The sequence below is a fragment of the Phascolarctos cinereus genome, unplaced genomic scaffold (genome assembly GCF_003287225.1).
Source record: "Phascolarctos cinereus isolate Bilbo 61053 unplaced genomic scaffold, phaCin_HiC Scaffold_4;HRSCAF=312, whole genome shotgun sequence".
NCBI classification, from domain to species: domain Eukaryota; kingdom Metazoa; phylum Chordata; class Mammalia; order Diprotodontia; family Phascolarctidae; genus Phascolarctos; species Phascolarctos cinereus.
In genome coordinates, this window is record NW_027555847.1 from 156,529,368 (window position 1) to 156,548,035 (window position 18,668).

At 39.7% G+C, this 18,668-nt stretch overlaps 1 protein-coding gene across 3 annotated transcripts in view; it reads left to right on the forward strand.

The window, feature by feature from the left end:
• UBAP1 (ubiquitin associated protein 1) overlaps window positions 1-18,668 on the forward strand; it is an 82,070-nt gene that overhangs the window by 9,829 nt on the left and 53,573 nt on the right. Inside the window, exon 1 of one of the 3 annotated variants that reach the window (XM_020966990.2) lies at window positions 2,710-2,918. The exons of 1 other annotated variant lie outside the window; for it this stretch is intronic. The gene's annotated coding sequence lies outside the window, so the exon portion shown is untranslated. Of the gene's footprint in view, window positions 1-2,709; window positions 2,919-3,140; window positions 3,161-18,668 lie in introns of those variants that run through there. One more of the 3 variants, XM_020966992.2, reaches the window with a different exon arrangement.

Consider the following 18,668-nt stretch of genomic DNA (forward strand, 5'->3'; position numbering starts at 1 on the left):
ATTTGGAAAGTTTATAACCTCTTATCTACAATTTGGAACAAAGAGCTCTCTTGCTAAGGATTAGAAACTGCAGTTTCCCTCCATCTCCTCCATGAAAATACCGTAAAATTCTATACCCTAAAAGAGTAGTTTATTTCCATTTAGATGTAGCAATAGAAGCACAACAAAACTATAATTACTTATACATAGGCACAATCACAATTTAACAATATGCTATGAAGGGTAAAATTTTCTGACAGACATGTCCCTTATTTCTCATTTTTCTGTATTTCAATTCAGGCAACTATCCACGTTCCTTATGCTACTCCTGTTTCTACTCTCACCTAATTCATTACCTTAGAACCTTCTGAGTAAGGAAATTCAATTAAAAAAAACCCGACCCCATTGAGTAAGCAGCTCCTACATGCAAGGCATCGTGCTAGAGGCTTGAGATACAAAGATGGAAAATGATTGAGAACTTGCCATGAATAAGCTTGAAGTCTAATGGGATGAAAGAAATGACATGAACACAAATAAGTATGATATAACATAGGTTTTACTAGGGGCAAAGGGGAGCCAGCTAAAGTTTCATGAGAAATTTACAGAAGGAAAGATTATTTTCATCTGTGGAGGAGGTGGTTTCTGAGCTGGGCCTTGAGACAAAGGAGGAACTTAAATAGAAATAGGTAAAAGGAGAAATCTGTTCTAAGAATGGGGGGATATCATGAACAAAAACACTGACCCTAGAGGGAGCAGGAAGGGGAGGGGCAGACTAGAATATAACAAGGGTTATGAGGTAAGTAAAGCTGGAGAGGTAGGTTGGAGCCAGATTGTGGAAGGCCTGGAATGCCAGGGTAGGGAGTTAAACATTATCACGTTGGCAATACGGTTCTACTGAAGATTTTTCAAGTAGTGATATGATCAGAGCAACAGTCAGGAAGATTACTCAGACAGCAGAGTTAAAAATGGATTGGAGGGGCAGCTAGCTGGTGCAGTAGATGGAGCACCAGCCCTGGAGGCACTCAGACCCTGGGCAAGTCACTTAATCCCAATTGCCTAGCCAAAAAAAAGAAAGAAAGAAAGAAAGAAAGAAAGAAAGAAAGAAAGAAAGAAAGAAAGAAAGAAAGAAAGAAAGAAAGAAAGAAAGAAAGAAAGAAAGAAAGGAAGGAAGGAAGGAAGGAAGAAAGAAAGAAAGAAAGAAAGAAAGAAAGAAAGAAAGAAAGAAAGAAAGAAAGAAAGAAAGGAAGGAAGGAAGAAAGAAAGAAAGGAAGAAAGAAAGAAAGAAAGAAAGAAAGAATGGATTAGAGGCCTTGACTCCAGAAGACCAAAGGTCTTTTTCACTTTCTGTCAGCAGAGAAACTTGGACTGTAAGTGTGGCTATGTGAAGACATATATTATCAGATATGGTTAATGTTTTGCTTAAATATGCTTCTTTGTTATATGGGAGGGTTCTGTGGTAACGGGGTCATGGAGAAAAGACATAGAAATAAAAATAAAGCATCGATAAAACTTTTTTTCTTTTTTAGAAAAAAGAAAGATGTTAAAGAAAACAAACCCAGGCCAATTTCCCTTACATAGTACGATCAAAGATTTAGATTTAAGGAGGAGACTTTGGGGGGCATTGAGTTCAACCAATTCATTGTTCAGATGAAGAACCTCAGGCACAGGTAAACGAAGTGACTTGCCCAAGGTTATATAAGTGGTGTCATAGACAGGACTTGAACACAGGTCCCGTCACTCCGGAGCCACACACTCTTTCCTCTGTACCGCACTTTGATATGTTCGTGTACTGGGGCAAGTTGCCAAGTCTAACATATTTATGCCTAATTTGCATCAATATGGATACATCCATGTCTGATATCTGACAATGTATTTGATTCTTCAATATCACTCTAGGTCAGGTTATTCCTTTTCATTTCACAAATGAGGAAACTGAGGCTCAAAGTACTTAACAGCAAGCACTGAATCTAGTAAGCATCCACCCATTCATCAGCAGAAGTTAAATAACTTGCTCCTTGTCACATGGCTATTGTCAGAGATAGTCTGTTGTTTTTTTTGGTTTGTTTAAGTGACTTGCCCAGGGTCACACAGCTAGTAAGTGCCAAGTGTCTGAAGCTGGATTTGAACCCAGGTCTTCCTGACTCCAAGGCCGGAACTTTATCCACTGCGCCACCTAGCTGCCCCTCAAAGATAGTCTTTGAACCGAGGTTTTCCTAAGTCTAAGATGATAATTAGTTTTGGACATACAGTTTGTGGAAATGCAGGTGAAGATATCCTGCAGGTAGCTAGCTATAAATACAGGACTGGAGCTTTGGGGAAGGCTGGAGGTGGGTATGCAGATTTGGGAGAACAACTTAACCTCACACACAGGTCGCCACCTAAGTTCGCAAAACAAAATGGTACTCTTTACGAACTCTTAAGCATTTATCACTTTGCCTAGTGTCATAGGACATTTGTATATCTTACTAGACTATACACTTCTAGAGGGCAAGGAGTGGCTTTTATCTAACTTTGCATTCTCCAGCATTCAGCACAGAACCAGCACATAGCAAGCGCTGAACTGATGTTTTGAAGCGGAATTAAAAGATATCAACTCGCTTCAACAAATCCTACTGTCTACCCACAACGCCCCAGGCTAGGGAGGGGAGAGATTATGTCATCGTCAGCTCCTCCCATTGGTTGGGGGAGGTCCTGGAGCGCGGCGCGATGACGAAGGACGCCGGAGGGGAGGAGAGCGAAGGGAGGAGGAGGAGGGAAGGAAGTGCACAATATGGCGGCGACTGTGGCTGCTGGGCCCGGGGAGGGCAGAGCTGGAGGCGGCGCCGCGCTCTCTCCCTAGGGGCTGCTGTAAGGGCTGCGGGGACCGAGCCGGAACCTTCGGCCGGCCGGCCGACCGGCGCCGAAACCTTTCAAGTCTCGGCGGCGGCCGCGGCGCTCGGGTGAGTGGCCGGCAGGCTCTGGGGCCTCCCCTCTCCTGGGGAGATCGACCTGGGCAGGGGAGGGGGAAGGGGAGGACGGAGGGACGTGGGCTGAGGGCGGGGTGAGGGGCGCGAGCGGGGGGCACGAGCTGAGGGGCGGGCTGCGGGGTGAGGGGGCACGGGGTGAGCGGCGCGAGGACCTGCGGCTCGATCGGAGGGGCGGGGTGAGGGCTCCGGCCCTTCCTGGCCTCTGGGACGTACCGGTGAAGTCTGAGGGGTTCGGGAGGGCAGAGAGGCCGGGGGGAGAGGATGAAGGGAAAAGGTGCCGTGGGCAGGGGGTCCGCGGGGCAAGATGGGGGCGAGTGAGAAGGTTTTGGGGAGGGAGGAAAGGGAGGAGACACTGCTAGGGGTCAGTGTCGGGTAGAGGGACCTGGAGTAGGGGGATAGCGGGGAAGGAAGGAGGGAGGGGCTGTAGGGAGAAGGGAGGTGGGCTGGGATGAAATTAGGGGGGTCTGGGATGTGGAAGAGTGACCCAGAATCGAGGGAGGTCCCCGAAGGAGGCCCAGGACTCTTGTAATGAGGGAGGTAGAGGGTAGGAGGCAGCAGTAAGTTCACAGTAGGATTTGGGTAATGTGCCCGATTGTCTTTTTTCTTAGTATCATATCTATATCTCTCGATCTCTGTCTGACCTGTCTGCCTGCTTGTCTGTCTCTTGTAACTTAGAATAGCTGTCCCCCAAATGAGACAGAAGAGGAATTTAGAATCTCAGTTGTGGGTATTGAGGGTCAGATTCCATTTCGTGGAGGACTGATTCCTAAACTTTCTGGTGTTGCCACACACTTGTTTGGAAGACATCTAAAATTTTGCTCAGGCATAGAAATCGATAAAAAAAAAAAAATTAAAAAGCCATACGGTTTTGAAATTTTTTTTTGAAAACAGCAAGATAATTGGGGACACTCCTGGGTGTTATAAAACCAAGACTGGAAATCATTGGTTAAATTCTTAAGTTTATTTTATTATTGGTCTGTCACTCATTTATAAGCTTTGCTTTCCCCCCTTCTCCCATCTCTCCTCTCGATGGTATTTCTGTTCATTATTATCTCTTCAGATTTGGTCATAAAGGAAAAGTCAAATACATCTCTTTTATATCTGTTAAAATTGAGGTTTGAGTCTTTAGTAGCCACTACCTTTTAAGTTTTGTAAATTGAAATTGTTAAATCCCAACCTAGTTGACTGGAAAAATCTACTGTATATTATTTAAAGTTCAAGAATATTAAACATCCCACAGAATTTAATCGGTGTCTGTTAACTCATTAAGCTACTACTCATTTCCTTTAAAGAAACTCCATGAAGTGATAGCTTATAGCTAAAAGCTATTTCATATTATTAATAAGAGCCCCTCCTCATTAAAAGGAATGTTTTCAAAGTTTCTACTTCTTGTTGATTTAGCATTTCTCTGTCTTATAGGGTGTCTTGGTGCAGTTTTAGCCTTTAAAAGCTTAAAATGTAACCAAGACTGTATGGTAGATTTGCAAATAATGTGATACTATTCCATGGGATTTGGAAATGTACAGTGTCATTTTTACAAATGGGGTAGCTGGAGCTGGGACAGAGAGATTTAAAGATGACACAAAATAATTCAAGTTCTTCCTGGATTTCAGTTCTGTTTAGTCCAGAACTTGTTACATCTCAATATTATACCTTTTTATTTGCCAGAAATATTTTCCTCTAATTTTAACCCTTGTTTTGAAGGAGACCATGGCAACATGCATAGTGTTAGATTCATGGGAAGATTATTTTGGACAGAATTATTATTTTCAACTTGTCCTTCGATTGACCAATTATTCTTGTGCTTTGTTTTGTTTTGTTTGTTTTTGTTTTTGTTTTATCCTTTTGATTTCTGAGGCAAAGTGTTAAGATCTTTGGAGATTTCCATTCATTGGTTAGATCCTACCTTAATAGTATATTTTCGTTGCAATGAGAAAAAGTGACATTCTACTCACTGGACCTGATTGTAGATAGATGGCAGCATTAGAAGTTTTTATTTTCCTGTCACATTATTACCTGTTTTTATTTTCCTATTACCAAGATTGCTTTTAGTAGTTACTTATGAGCAGTATTGAGAAATCATTTTGAGTATGAACTTTGTCTTCTAAACGATAATTTAGAGTAAGTCACAGAAATTGTTTTATACTCTATTCTAAATTGTGCTTTGATATGAGGGGAAAATTTGGATGTAAGATTATGAAAATGGGGAATTTCGAATCATAAAAGCTAACACTTTGAGAGTGGTAGAAATTTGTCTTAAGCTTTTGTATGTATAATGGTATAAGTGTGTTGAAAAATAACTTAAGATCGTCTTTTTGTTTGTTTTTAGTTTCACTTTAAAATGTCAGAGATATTTGTAATATTTGGCACATCTTTATGTGATGATAGTATGCATAACAGACTGGGACATATTTTGTTAGCCCAGTTTGTGGATAGGAGTTTATACAGACACTGGCTTATAGAATCACTCAAAAGTACATAGAATATTTGTAAAATCTTTATACACTGCAGGTAGTTTTCCTACTTTTTAAATATGAGTTAGAAGTTAAGGGGGGATTAAGACATTTAGCCCTATAGTTTTAATGATATAATTTAATTAACCTTTTTTTTGGGGGGGGGTGCAGTTGGGGTTAAGTGATTTGCCCAGGGTGACACAGCTAGTAAGTGTCAAGGGCCAGATTTGTAATTTAATTAACCTTATAAATAACCTACTTAGTTCCCTCTAATTTTAAAGGTGAGGAAACTAAGGCTCAACAAGATTGTGATTTAACCAAAGTCTTACAGTTGGTTAGTGGCTTGTATCTTTTCCAAATGTGGGATCCCCTATAACAGGATCCTTAGAAAGGGTCGCAGTCTTACAAATGATTTTTAGTTATCTTTCTTTTGTATACTTTTGTATTAACATTTCATACTGAGTGCTTTATCTCTGTATGTTAGAGTTTCTTGCATCTCTTGTTTGTGACAGTTTATTTATAATGACAAAATGGTCAAAATGAATAAAGTCTGAAGAAGTGGAAGTTGCTATCACTAAATAGTATTGTTGACTATGTTGAAGACTCTAAAGTTTTGGAATCTAATGTTTTAATATTAGAGAAGCTACTAATTATAAAGAAATTTTCATGGGCAAAATTACTTGAATTCTTATTCCAGGTAAGAAATCAGCCTTTCATTGCCACATAATTTGATTAAAATTTATAGTATAGTAATAAATTATATTAATGTAATATATTATTCAGATTTATTAAGATACTTGTGGTTTGCTAACTGCTATAATAGCTTTGAGTGAGTTGAATATATTTATTGAAATTTACTGAAAATGCAGCTATATTATGACCTGTTTTGGGATTAGTTTAAAGTAGTGGTCTCCGCACTATTTTTATCGCATCCCTAATAGCAAAAAGTATTTCTGCGTGCACCCACAATATGTGTACTTTTACCTTTTTTTAATAAATTGTATATACTATTGTATTAATAATTACATGCTAAAGTTCTGTTATTGTACTAATAATTATACACATTCTAATGTTTACACAAAAATAGAGATTAAAAAAGGATGAGTTAAAATGAAGTAATATTTCTTCCTAGATTCAGTAAGGAGCTGCTAGAATTTATTAAGTACAGTAGTGACACGATCATACCTTTTCTTTAGGAAAATCACTTTGGCAACTGTGTGGAAAATGGATTGGAGAAGGAAGAGACTTATAGCGGGGAGACTAAATAGGAGGCATTTGCAGTCCTAATTCTGTTGACAAGTAATGAGGCCCAAACCTAGGACATTGACTGTGTGACTAGTGAGATAGATTTGTCCATTGATTGGGTATGTGGGGTGAGGAAGAGTAAGAATTTGAATATGACACTGAGGATACACTGAAGATGATGACAACCTGGATTGAAAGGATGTCAGTGGCCTTGACAGAAACAGGGAAGTTGAGAAGAGGGGTGAGGTAAGGGGGAAAGATAATGCAAAAGAATTTTTGTTGCATATTACAACCCATCCATGTGCCTGCTCATCCTGTGCAACTCGTTTGTTCTAGGGGAGATGAAAAGAGAGAAGATGGGACTCTTACTCATGTGTCAAGAGCCAGCTAGTCCTCAGAGAGGGGCTTGTCACAGCTAGAAGGAGATCTGAGGGAAAGCAATGGGATATGGGATTGGAGGGAATTTCCCCAGTGGCACCTCAGTAGTAGGACTGTCTCCTTCGCAGAGGCAATTCAGTGCAATATGAAGGTTGAAAAGTTGTATTACCCATCTTTCCATTCTCCAAATGGTCCACTGCCTCCTTGAATTAAAGCCACAATCTCATAGGAGACCTGAACTCTCACTTTAGACCACTGGTCTGAAAACAGCATTTCCCTAATTAGTTTTGCGATAGAAAATTTTTAGACTTGAGATATATTGATGAAACCCCTAAGTATGGATCAGGGGTTATATACTCAATGCTTGATAGCATTTTGGAAGAAATGAAACCTATTTTCATATGTGAAAAGTGCTTTGTGCAATCTATATTTGATACATGTGTGATTGCATATTTAATATTTTAGAGGGAAAAATATTGCTATATTGAAGTTTTGTGTTTGTTTTTTTTTAAAGAACTCTCAGTAGTATATAGAACACCAGGGCTCATGACACAGCTTTGAATATGCTGGAGAATAAATGTTTGCTGGAAATACCATGCTTCTAAAATGACTGTCACAAAACCATTTTAGGGGTTAGGACTAGACCTGTGATTTCATTGGTATAGGGATCTTCAGATTAGGTAACTTTTACCCATGTAGTTTCTATAACAAGTCTTGATAATATGCAGTAATAATAGCTAGCATTTACATGATACTTTAAAGTTTACAAAGTGCTTTACGTACATTATTTTCATTTGATCTTCACCACAACCCTGTGAGGTAGGTGCTGTTATCCCCATTTTTAAAGGTAAGGAAACTGAGGCTGAAAAAAGTTAAATGATCTGCTCTAGGGTCTTAAGTTGTTGGCCAGAGAAAAGGTGTCAGACTGGTTCCCAAGTGCTGCCTGAACCAGATTAAAATGTAATTGGGAAATACAGCAAAATAAAAATACAGTACAACACATTTGCAATTTTCTAAGTAAATACGGCCCACAGGGGTCTGACTTGACTCTCTTTGAGTTTGACTTCACTGGAGCACTGAGAAATTTTGACTTGCCTGGGGTCACATAGCCAGTATGTGTCAGAGGTGGGACTTGAACCCAGATCTAACTGGCTTTGAGGCTAGCTGTCTATTCCCCAAAACATTAAAAGATAAAAAGTAGTTTTAAGATCATCAACTGCAGCTACTTGTCTGGTAGCAATAGATTTTTATTGAAGTAGTAGTTTAACCTGAGAGCAAAGAATTCAGAGTTCGAATCACTCCCATAATGAGTGTTTTATAAGAAAATGAAGTGTGTGTATGTCCATTTAGCACTTAAAGTTGTTTAACTAGAACAGTGTGTTTGAGTGATTCAGAAGTTTTCATAGTGGTTAGAATTTTTCACATCCAGGTTAGTGGCAAGTAAAAGTTTCTTGTAAATACTTGGTTCCTAATTAGGTTATGTTCCAAGAAAACTAGTATCGTTGTTATTTGTAGCTCACTAAACACTTCCTGGTGTTTAAGGTGTGGTACAGGTGATATAGTGACCATGAAGCTCCTTCAAAGAAAAAAAAAGGCCTAGTATAAGGGCAGTGCCCAACTGTAATACCTTACATTTGTATAGAGCTTCATAATTTTTAAAACATTATCACCTTATCTTCTTTGACCATGACAAGGTAGACATGGGTTTACCATCATTTTTACGTAGTTGAGGAAAATGAGACTTAGAGAGGACAAGTGATTTGCACAACACAGCAGTGTCTCCGCCAGTATTCAAGTGGTAGGACTTTTCTACCAGCATTTTTTCTATTTCTTCATTCATATCTGCTTTTTAATTACATGGTAGTCTTCCTCAGTTCAAATCAGTAAGGATTTATTAAGCACCTAGCATGTACTTGGTACTTGTACCTAGGTTCTTGGTCTTGGAGCTATAATGACAAAAATAACAACTTTCTGCCCTTAGAGAACTTAACATTCTACTTGGAGATTCATTGTGTGGACAAATAAGTAAATATAAAGTGTATACAAAGTACATAAAAGTAATTTGGGAGAGGTATAGTCAGGGAAGGCCTTCTTTAGGAAGTCATATCTAAGCTTAGCCCTGGAAGGGCCTAGGGATTCTAAGAAGGTGGAGGTAAAGAAGGAGAGTGTGAGAAGGAGGGGGGGAAAAGAGACAGAGAGGGTAAGAGTAGATGGGATGTAGAGGAAAAAACAAATAAGCTAGTTTGGCTGAAATGAACACGTAAAGGGGTCTGATATGAATAAATCTAGAAAGATATACTGCAGCTAAGTGCATGTAAAGAGCTAGTATTTTTAAATAGGTAGCAAAGGAGTTTATATTTTATCCTTGACTTAATAGAGAACCATTAGAGCTTCTTTAGCAGGAGTGTTGTGACATGATCAGACCTATGCTGTAGAAAGATTATTGTGGTAACTCTGAAGGATGGATTAGAGAGGAGAGAGTAATTGGGAAGCTTTCAGAATAGTTGGACAAGATGATAGAGACTGAAATCATGACCTTGGGTTGGTGGTTGCAAGAGTGCAGAGGAGATGATGTAGATGTTGGGGTGGTAAAATTGACAAGGCTTATGGAGAGGAGGAATGAGTCTGTCTTGATTCTGGGGTTGTGCATTTGGAAAGATGATGGTACCCTCTTGAATGCGACAAGCCTGTGGAAATGTCCAGCAAGCATTTGGTGCTATGGTAGTGGAGCTCAGAAAACTGAGGGCCATACGATTAGATTTTGGGGTTATGTGCATATATGTGATAATTGAACTGATCAAAGCTAGTAATCTCACTGTGGGAAGAGGATTCAGGAAAGACCCATAGAGGGCACCCACATTTATTGTAGCAGGAGAGAATGCTGTCTGATTGTTTAACAGTCAAGTGTTACTAAAAAAGAACCTTTGGATTTACTATTTAGGATATTGAATTGCTGGATGAGTTGGAGTATATTCAGAAATAACTCATTTTTAAAAAGACATCTGTAAAATTTTAAAAGAGGTCTCTGGTATTTTTGTATTGCTGTTGTGTTGTTTTGGTCGCGTCAGACGCTTTGTGACCCCATTTGGGGTTTCCTTGACAAATGTACCAGAGTGGTTTGCCATTTCCTTCTCCAGTTCATTTTACACATGAGGAACTGAGGCAAATAGGATTGAGTAACTTGCCTATGGTTACACAGCTAGTAAGTATCTGAGGCCAGATTTGAATTCAGAAAGATGAGTCTTTCTGACTCTAGGCCCTGAGGCTCCATCCACTGTCCCACCTAGCTGCCCACTTTTGGATAAAGCAATTCAAATAGTAAAGTTGAGAAGTGAGTAGGAGGTAAGAAAGTTGAAGTGACTGTTAGATAGCTTTTTATAAGAGTTTGGCTGTGAAATAAGTCAGTAATATTTCTTAAGAGCCTACAGTGTGCCTGGTACTCTGCTAAATGCTGGGGATACAAATTAGGAAAAAAAATCCCAGTTCCTATCCTCAAGGAGCGTATAGTCTGGTGGGAGAAGATGGTGCAAGAGGAATCTGTGAAGTGAGGAAGAGAGGAAGGTGCCTGGGGCATGGTGGAGAAGTCAGAGAAGTCCCAAAGTAGTGTAGCCAGGTGAAAAGTGAGATGTCTGTCCTGAGTGATCATTAAATGATGTTTTAGAGTTTATGGCTCTGACCTCCAATCAGAGGGGCAGAAGGCAGTGATCAATCAATAAACATTTACTACATCCCTACTATGTGCCAGGCACAGAGGATACAGACAATCCCTGTAGCTTACACTCTAACGAGGAAGTCAACAAGCAAACACATTTATGCGAAGCAAGGTAATGTACAGGATAAATGGGAAATAGTTAACAGAAGGAAGGTACTTAAATGAAGAGGGTTTGGGGAGGTTTCTAATAAAAGATGGGATTTTAGTTAGGACTTGAAAGAAGCCAGGGAGGTCAGTAATTATAGCAGAGGAGGGAAGACCTTTCTAGGGATGGGGGACAGTCAGAGAAAATGCTTGGAACCTGGAGATGGATTTTGTCTTGTTTGTGAAGTAGGCAGGAGGTCCGTGTCACTGGATCTAAGAGTGAATGGTAGGGAGTAAGTTATAAGATTGGCAAGGTAGGGGGGAGTGAGGTTATGAGGGTTTTGAATGCCAGAGCATTTTGTACTTGTTCCCGGAGGCAGTAGGGAGCCACTGGAGTTTGGGTAGAGGGGGTGACAAGATCTGCTTTTTTGGAAAATCACTATATTGGCTGAATAGAGGGTGGATTGTAGTGGGGAGAGACTTGAGGCAGACAGATCGATTACTTGAGCAGGCTGATACAATAGTCCAGGCTTGAGGTTATGAAGGCTTGCACCAGAATGGTGGCAGTGTTGTTGTAAAGGCTAAATCGATAGTCCTTGGCAGCAGATTGGACATGGAGTAAGAGAGAGTGAGGATTCCAAGATGGTTTCTAGATTGCAAGCCCGAGGGACTGGGAGGATAGGGAAGGGAGGGAGGAGGAGGGGGGGACAGTTTAGGGGGAAGACTAATGAGAAATGTTTTGGATATATTGAGTTTAAGATGTTGTAAGTCTGAAAGGTAGCTGGAAATGTGAGACTGGAGGACAATCAGAGAGGTTGGGGTTGGACACGTAGGTTTAAGAATCATAAGCACATAATAATTAAATCCATGGGAGCCAGTGACATCACCAAGTGAAGCAGCGTAGAGGGAGAAGACAAGGGCCCAGGGGCACTCACAGTTAGTGGGTCAGATCTGGAAGAGGATCCAGCAAAGGAGATAGAGAAAAAGTCAGATAGGTAGGAAGACGACAAACAGGAGAGAATGGTTTTCCCCAAAAGTCAAGAAAGAAGAGATTATCAAGGAGAGCTGTCAAATGATAAAGTGTGACTATCAGGGCTGTGTAGAATTATGAGATTTTTCCCCATGATGAGCTTCCCAGGGCATGGTGGAGAAGTCAGAGAAATCCCAAAGTAGTTCAGCAAGATGGGAAAAGAAGGCTTGAGGGAGAGAGGGGACATTGACTTGACTGATTGTCATGGTCAAGTGGAAGCCTTTTTTTTTTTTAATGGCTTAGGTACATGTGGGAATGTTATAAGCAGAAGAGAAGCCGGTGAAAAGACTGAAAAAAAGATTAAAGGTGAAAAGGAGGATAATTAAAGAGGCAAGCTCCTAGAAGAGTCAGAAGAGCATGAGATCAAGGGAGAGAGTTGCTGTTTAATTTAGGAAGGCACTGTGAATGCATTTATTCTTGAACATTATTTTCAAGCTGAGGTTAGCATAGTTAAGCATAAGTAATTGATAGGAAGACCTGAGTTCAAGTTCTGTCTCTTGACACTTACTTACTGGCTATGTAACCTTGGGCAAATCACTTAACCTTTTAGTGAGTGAGTGAATGAATGAAGCGAGCAAGCAAGCATTTATTAAGTGCTTAATATGTGCGTTTTAAGTGCTGGAGACACAAATAGAAAAGTAACAGAGTCCCAGCTCTCAAGGAGCTTGCATCACACATATGGAAGGTTTCAGCTCTGGTTCAGATAGGTCCTTGTGGGATAGCATGAAAGTAAATGTTAATACCTTTTCTTTAACGTCATTTCCACTGATAAAAATCATCTGTTTCAGATGTTCAGCCATCTTGACTGTGCCAAAGACTTTGGAGGCAAGAACTTTTCTTTTCTCGATCTTTAAATAGTTGTGGCTTGTAGCACTTGAGGGAGCAGTTGCTAGGCTGCTCTCCATAAGGATTTCTTCCCAGGATGATATCTGAGGGCATTGCCCTCAAGCACTGCCATTGCCAAGGCTCTTGGGTTCCTGGTCCTGGACTATTTCCGTCAGGGTTTAAGGGGAAATGGTGGTCAAGCTAGTGGTGGTTTGGTTGCCTGGCACATGCTGCTTTCTGTCTCTCCCTCAAGATGCCTTGTTGCTTCAGCTAGGCTGATTTGCCTGCCCTTTATGTGGCAGTTGGAAGGCAGTTGGTTGATAGTTGGTGAGAATGGTTTGGCCTCTTCCTCATTGGAGTTACTTCTCCAGATGATGTCTTTGAAGACTGGGGTGGAAGTGGGAGTGATGCTATGGTGTATTTTACTGACACTTCCAGGGTTCCTGTGCCTAATTTCTTGTTGGTGGCAGTTCATTAACATTTGTTGTTGGTAGTGGTGGGTTCCCTCTCCAAAATGATTCTTCCCCTCAGTGATGGCTGTGAGATCACAGTCACAAGCCAGTTGATGTCTTACCTGAAGTCTAAGAGCTGTATATGATTTCAGCAAAACAAAAACAACCTTGACATGGTTGGCAAATTTTCAACCAAACTCTGTCCATAATGAAGCACTGTAAGATAATATCTTTGTATTGGTTTATTTCAACCTACTCTTCCTCTGAACTAAACCCTCCCTTATGACAAAAACTTTTAAGCAGAAATACAGGCCCTACATCTTTAGTAGTTACACCTTTGCATTCAAATCTGGAAAAGCTAATGGAATCATTGTCAGCTCTAAGAGCAAAACATCAGTTTTCTTCCAGATAATAACGCGCATTAACTTAGAATTATCTCATGAAATCTTTTTAAAATGACCTTTTTGATTTGGTGAATTCTGCTACTCTGGGGCAAAATGGTGTAAAGAGCAATGAACTGATTTTAGTCCCAGCTCTGCAACTAACCTTCCCTGGGTTTCTGTTTCCTTATGTAGCAAATGAGAGTTTAGATTAAGTAGGCTTTCTTCAAATTCTAAAATTCTATCATTCTGTAACAGAGGGTCTGTTGGAAGAATACTATTAAAATTTTTACTTTTCTATTAACTTTAATGGCAAGCATTAAATTTTTAAAAAAGATTAAGACCCTAATGGATGGGAATTGGAGAATAATGACTTGTTAATAGTCTTGCTTCTAATTCAACTCCATTTTACCTCACTTCTATGTATTATCTAAAGTTATCTTCCCACATATTAGCCCATTAGGCTAGGACTCTACTCTTTTTATGGGGAGGAGGTGTTTGTCATTTCCCTGATGCCTTGGAATCACTGATAGAGGGAAAGAGATACAAGTCATTACCAACCAAAATGTTCCACAGCAGGCCATTTTCTTAATGATGAGAATTCCTCAGCAAACCTTGGAAAGGCCATGACAACTAATCCATGGGTTTGGATCTCTACTGGTTTCTATCCAAATGTAACAGATCACTTGGTAGGGGGAAAAAAAAGTACATGGATAAAGAATACTTACTCTAGAGAAAAAAAGTACTTTCAGTTGTAAATAGGAAAATGCCATGTGTTTCCCCAAGGGAAAAGTGGTGAAAAAACATGAAGTTTTCAAATGAAAATTAAGTTATCTACCACATGAAAAAGTGTTCCACGTCACTAAAAACTTTGCTTCAAAATTTGTATTTCACAGGGGACAATTCTAAGTTTCCATCCATCTTTGAATCTATGAAATGATATAGCAATTTATATTCATTCAGTGCTATCATTTTTTTATATATTATTATGTATCGTTATTATCATTATATGAGGAATTTCTAAACCAGGCATTCTCCACAAATAGGGAGGAGTACCAGCAGAAAAATAAGGAACAATTAATTAAAGTAGTCAAACTACAGATTACATTTTCCATTCATGGATTATGAAATCCATCTGATTACTTTATGGTGAGCCCATATATACCTCAGTTATCACTGAAGGCTTTTAAGTCTTCAGTGATTATGAGATTCCTATTATATCAAATAAAAAGCTTAGGCCAGGGTCCCATTATTCCAGGTGCTACCATAAAATGATGCAAACACAATCTCTCTTAAGGAGCAAGCATATGCCAAGAATTATGGGGGGATTACAGATTTAGAGCGCAGTGGGACCTTGTAGGTCCCCTAGGTACAAGAGTTTTAAACCTGGGATCTATGAAGTTTTGTGTGTTTTTTTCCACTTATTTTGATTTATCAACAATCATTTCCATAAGCTTTTGAGTTTTAAATTTTTCTCCCTCTCCCTTCCCAAGAAGGTGTGCAATCTGATATAGGCTGTACATATGCATTCCTATTAAGCATATTTTCACATTAGTGATGTTGTAAGAATTTGAACCAATAGGAGGAACCACCAGAAAGAGGAAACAAAACACAACAGAAAAAAAAAAACAAATAGCATGCTTCAATCTGCATTCAAACTCTGTAGTTCTTTCTTTGGATGTAGATAGCATTTTCCATCATGAGGCCTTTGGAGATGTCTTAGATCCTTGTATTGCTGAGAAGGGTTAAGTCTATCAATATTAGTACCTAACTGATTATGTTATTCCCTTCTTGAGCCAAATCTGATGAGAGTAAGGTTCAGACAATGCTCATCTCCCTCCCTTCTTTCCCTCTGCCCTAATAGGTTTTTGTGCCTTTTCATGTGATGTAATTTAACCATTGTCTGCCTCCTCCTTTCCTTTCTTCTCAGGAGATTCAATTCACTTACTTGGATCCATTTAACCCACTTGATTAGATTTTTTTATCATTACATCAAAGTCAACTTATTCCTACCCCCTTTATGTATACTCCTTTAACATGGTGTAATAACAATACAGTTCTCAAGAGTTACAAGTGTCATCTTCCCTTGTAGGGATGTAAACAGTTTACCCTTATTAATAACATGTTGTTTCTTTCTATCCCGTTTAACTTTTTTATGTCTCTTTGAGTCTTGTAGTTGAAGATCAGATTTTCTGTTGAGCTCTGGTCTTTTTATCAGGAAGGTATGGAAGTCCCCTGTTTCTTTGAATATCTGTCTCCTCCCCTGAAAGATCATGCACATTTTCTCTGGGTAGTTGATCCTTGGTTGTAATCGAAGCTCCTTTGCCTTACGGAATATCATATTCCATGCCCTATGGTCTTTTAATGTAGAAACTGCAAGGTCCTGTGTAATCCTAACTGTGGTTCCATGATATTTAAATTGTTTCTTTCTGGCTGCTTGCAGTATTTTCTCTTTGACCTGGTAATTTTGGAATTTGGTTACTATATTCTTTGGTGTTTTCAATTTGGGATCTCTTTCAGGAGGTGATTGGTGGATTCTTTCTATGGCTATTTTACCATCTGGTTCTAGGACCTCAGAGCAGTTTTCCTTTTATGATTTCCCGAAAAATACTATCCAGGCTCTTTTTTTCATTGTGATTTTCTGGTAGACCAATAATTTTTAAATTGTCTCTCCTGGATCAATTTTCCAGGTCAGTTGTTTTTACCAGTGAGGTATTTTACATTTTCATCTATTTTTTCATTCTTTTGTTTTTGTTTGACTGATTTCTTGCTCTCTCATAGAGTCATTAGTTTCCATTTGTTCAATTCTAATTTTTAACAAATTATGTTCTTCTATTAGATTTTGTACCTCCTTCCCCATGTGGCCAATTGTATTTTTTAGGGACTTGTTTTCTTCAGGGTACTTTTTTCTAGTTGGCCAATTGTATTTTTTAAGGACTTGTTTTCTACAGTTAATTTTTGTCCTTCCTTTTCCAAGCTATTGACTCTTTTGCATACCTCTCATTTCTTTTCCTATTTTTTTCTTCTACCTCCCTCGTTTGACTTTTAAAATCCTTCTTGAGCTCTTCAAAGAAAGGCTTTTGAGGTTCAGACCAGTTCATATTCCCTTTTGAGGTTCCAGATGTGGGTTTGTTGACAGTGTTGTGCTCTTCAGAATTTCTGCCTTGATCTTCACTCTTCCCATAATAAGACTCTGTCGTACATTTCTTTTTGCTCATGGTGTTTGCTTATTTCCTGGCCTTTAAAGAGATTGAGCTCTCCTGCTGGGGAGCAGAGGGCACTAACCCAAGCTTCTTGTGTTGGGAGCCTAGGGCCTGGTCACTGGCTTTGCGTGCTGGGGCCTCCAATGTTGGCAGTTTGGAGGCTGTAGGGTTCTGACAGCTTACCTGGTGTTGGGCTGGAATCAGCAACGCTGGAACTCTAGGGGTAGGATTGGGTAGTGTAGATTTCCTGCTCACCTGGGCCTTTCCTTCCTTTTACTTTCTTCAGCTCCTTTCAGATGGATGTTGTAGGGTGTTTATGTGCCTGGGGCCCCTTGGAGTGCTGCTTCCCTTAGTTTTACTAAGGCACGGGGAGACAAGGTTGCTGTAGAATGCCAAGGCACCTGGTGGCTTTCCAAGCTGGTTTCCACAGGTTCCCCCACCCTCACTGAGGCACTTGGGGATCCAGGTATTGGTGTTTGCCTGCTCCACCACCTGCGTTTCAGGATCTCCTCCTGGTATGCTGAGATGAGGCTTTCTGCTACCTTGCTGGGATGCCTTCCCTTCTGTACTACTGCCCTTCCCCCAGGGCCAAGAGGGGACTTTCCTGTTAGTCCCTCAAGCTAACTGGGCTACTGGACTGCTGCCCCTCATCTTTCTGGTACAGCTGTTCCAGGGTTTTTCCTGGGGCGATATTTTCTGGGCTTTCAGAGGTTAATAAGGGAGGGTAAGAGTGACACCTCTTACTCCGCCATCTTGGCTCCCAGAAGCAGAAGTCTGAAGTTTTTTTGTTGTTGTTTGTTTTTTCATGTATTTTGATAATTATGTTTCATTGTTTCCTTTGTAATCCTATGTATTTTATGTCTTTAAAAAATGTTATGCTGAGAAGGGATCCATAGGCCTTCCCAGACCTCCAAAGGCACAAAAAAGTTAAACCTCTACCCTTGTCTAACCCCCTCATTTTATAAAGAAACCAGGGCCCAGTGATTAAATAACCCAAGTCCTCTGACTCTAAATCTGGGGTTCTTGCCTCCCAATGAGGAAACTGAGGTTCACACTGGTTAAACAGTTTGTCCAAGGTCATATATAGCTATTAATTGGCAAAGGTAGGATTCCAGCGTAAGTTTTCCTGTCTCCAAGTTCAGCCTTCTATCTACTATGCCTTGGAAGTTCTAATTAAAGACATAAAGTGAATCTATGTTCAATGTACAAAAAAAAATTGAAGTATAGTATGGACATTCAGGGGAATATGCCATGTTATAATATTGTTATATAATAACAATGTTAATATTCAGTAGGGCAGCATGAAGATATGTAATAAACCTAAGGACCATAGCCTGAAGCTTCATTCCCTAGAAAATAGTTTAATAGTGACAAAAGCTACAGCTGTTCAGAGATTTAGATAGTAAAGGAATAAAATTAAACTCTTCCAAGATCACATCAGTGATTTCCCATTCCACACTTGTTCCTTGATTAAAAAACAAACTGAAAACTTTGTTTTAAAGACATCAAAAATCATTTTTATTATATTTAAGAATTGCTAACAGCTTGGACCGAGTGAGTCATTATAAAACGAATTCAGTATTGTCAACACAAGGAAATTCTCTAACTGGTTGCCAATAACATACCATCTTATTTTTATTTTATAAAAACATTGAATCCTGCCCAGACACTTACTTGCTGCATGGCCCTGCATAAGTCGTTTAACCTGTCTCAGCCTTAGTTTTCTCAACTTGTGCAGTCTGCAAAATGGGGATGATAATAACAGTACCTATCTTACAGCCTGTTATCTACAATGTAATGTCAAACTGAGCCATCCAATTTGTTTCTCACACACTTCTGTCTCTACCTATGTACTTTTGATCAACCCCTGTTTGCCTAGAATGCTGTCATGTCTCATCTCTGATTCAGACTACCTAAATTCCTTCGAGATAGCTTACACAAAAACCTTCTGAAGAAAACTT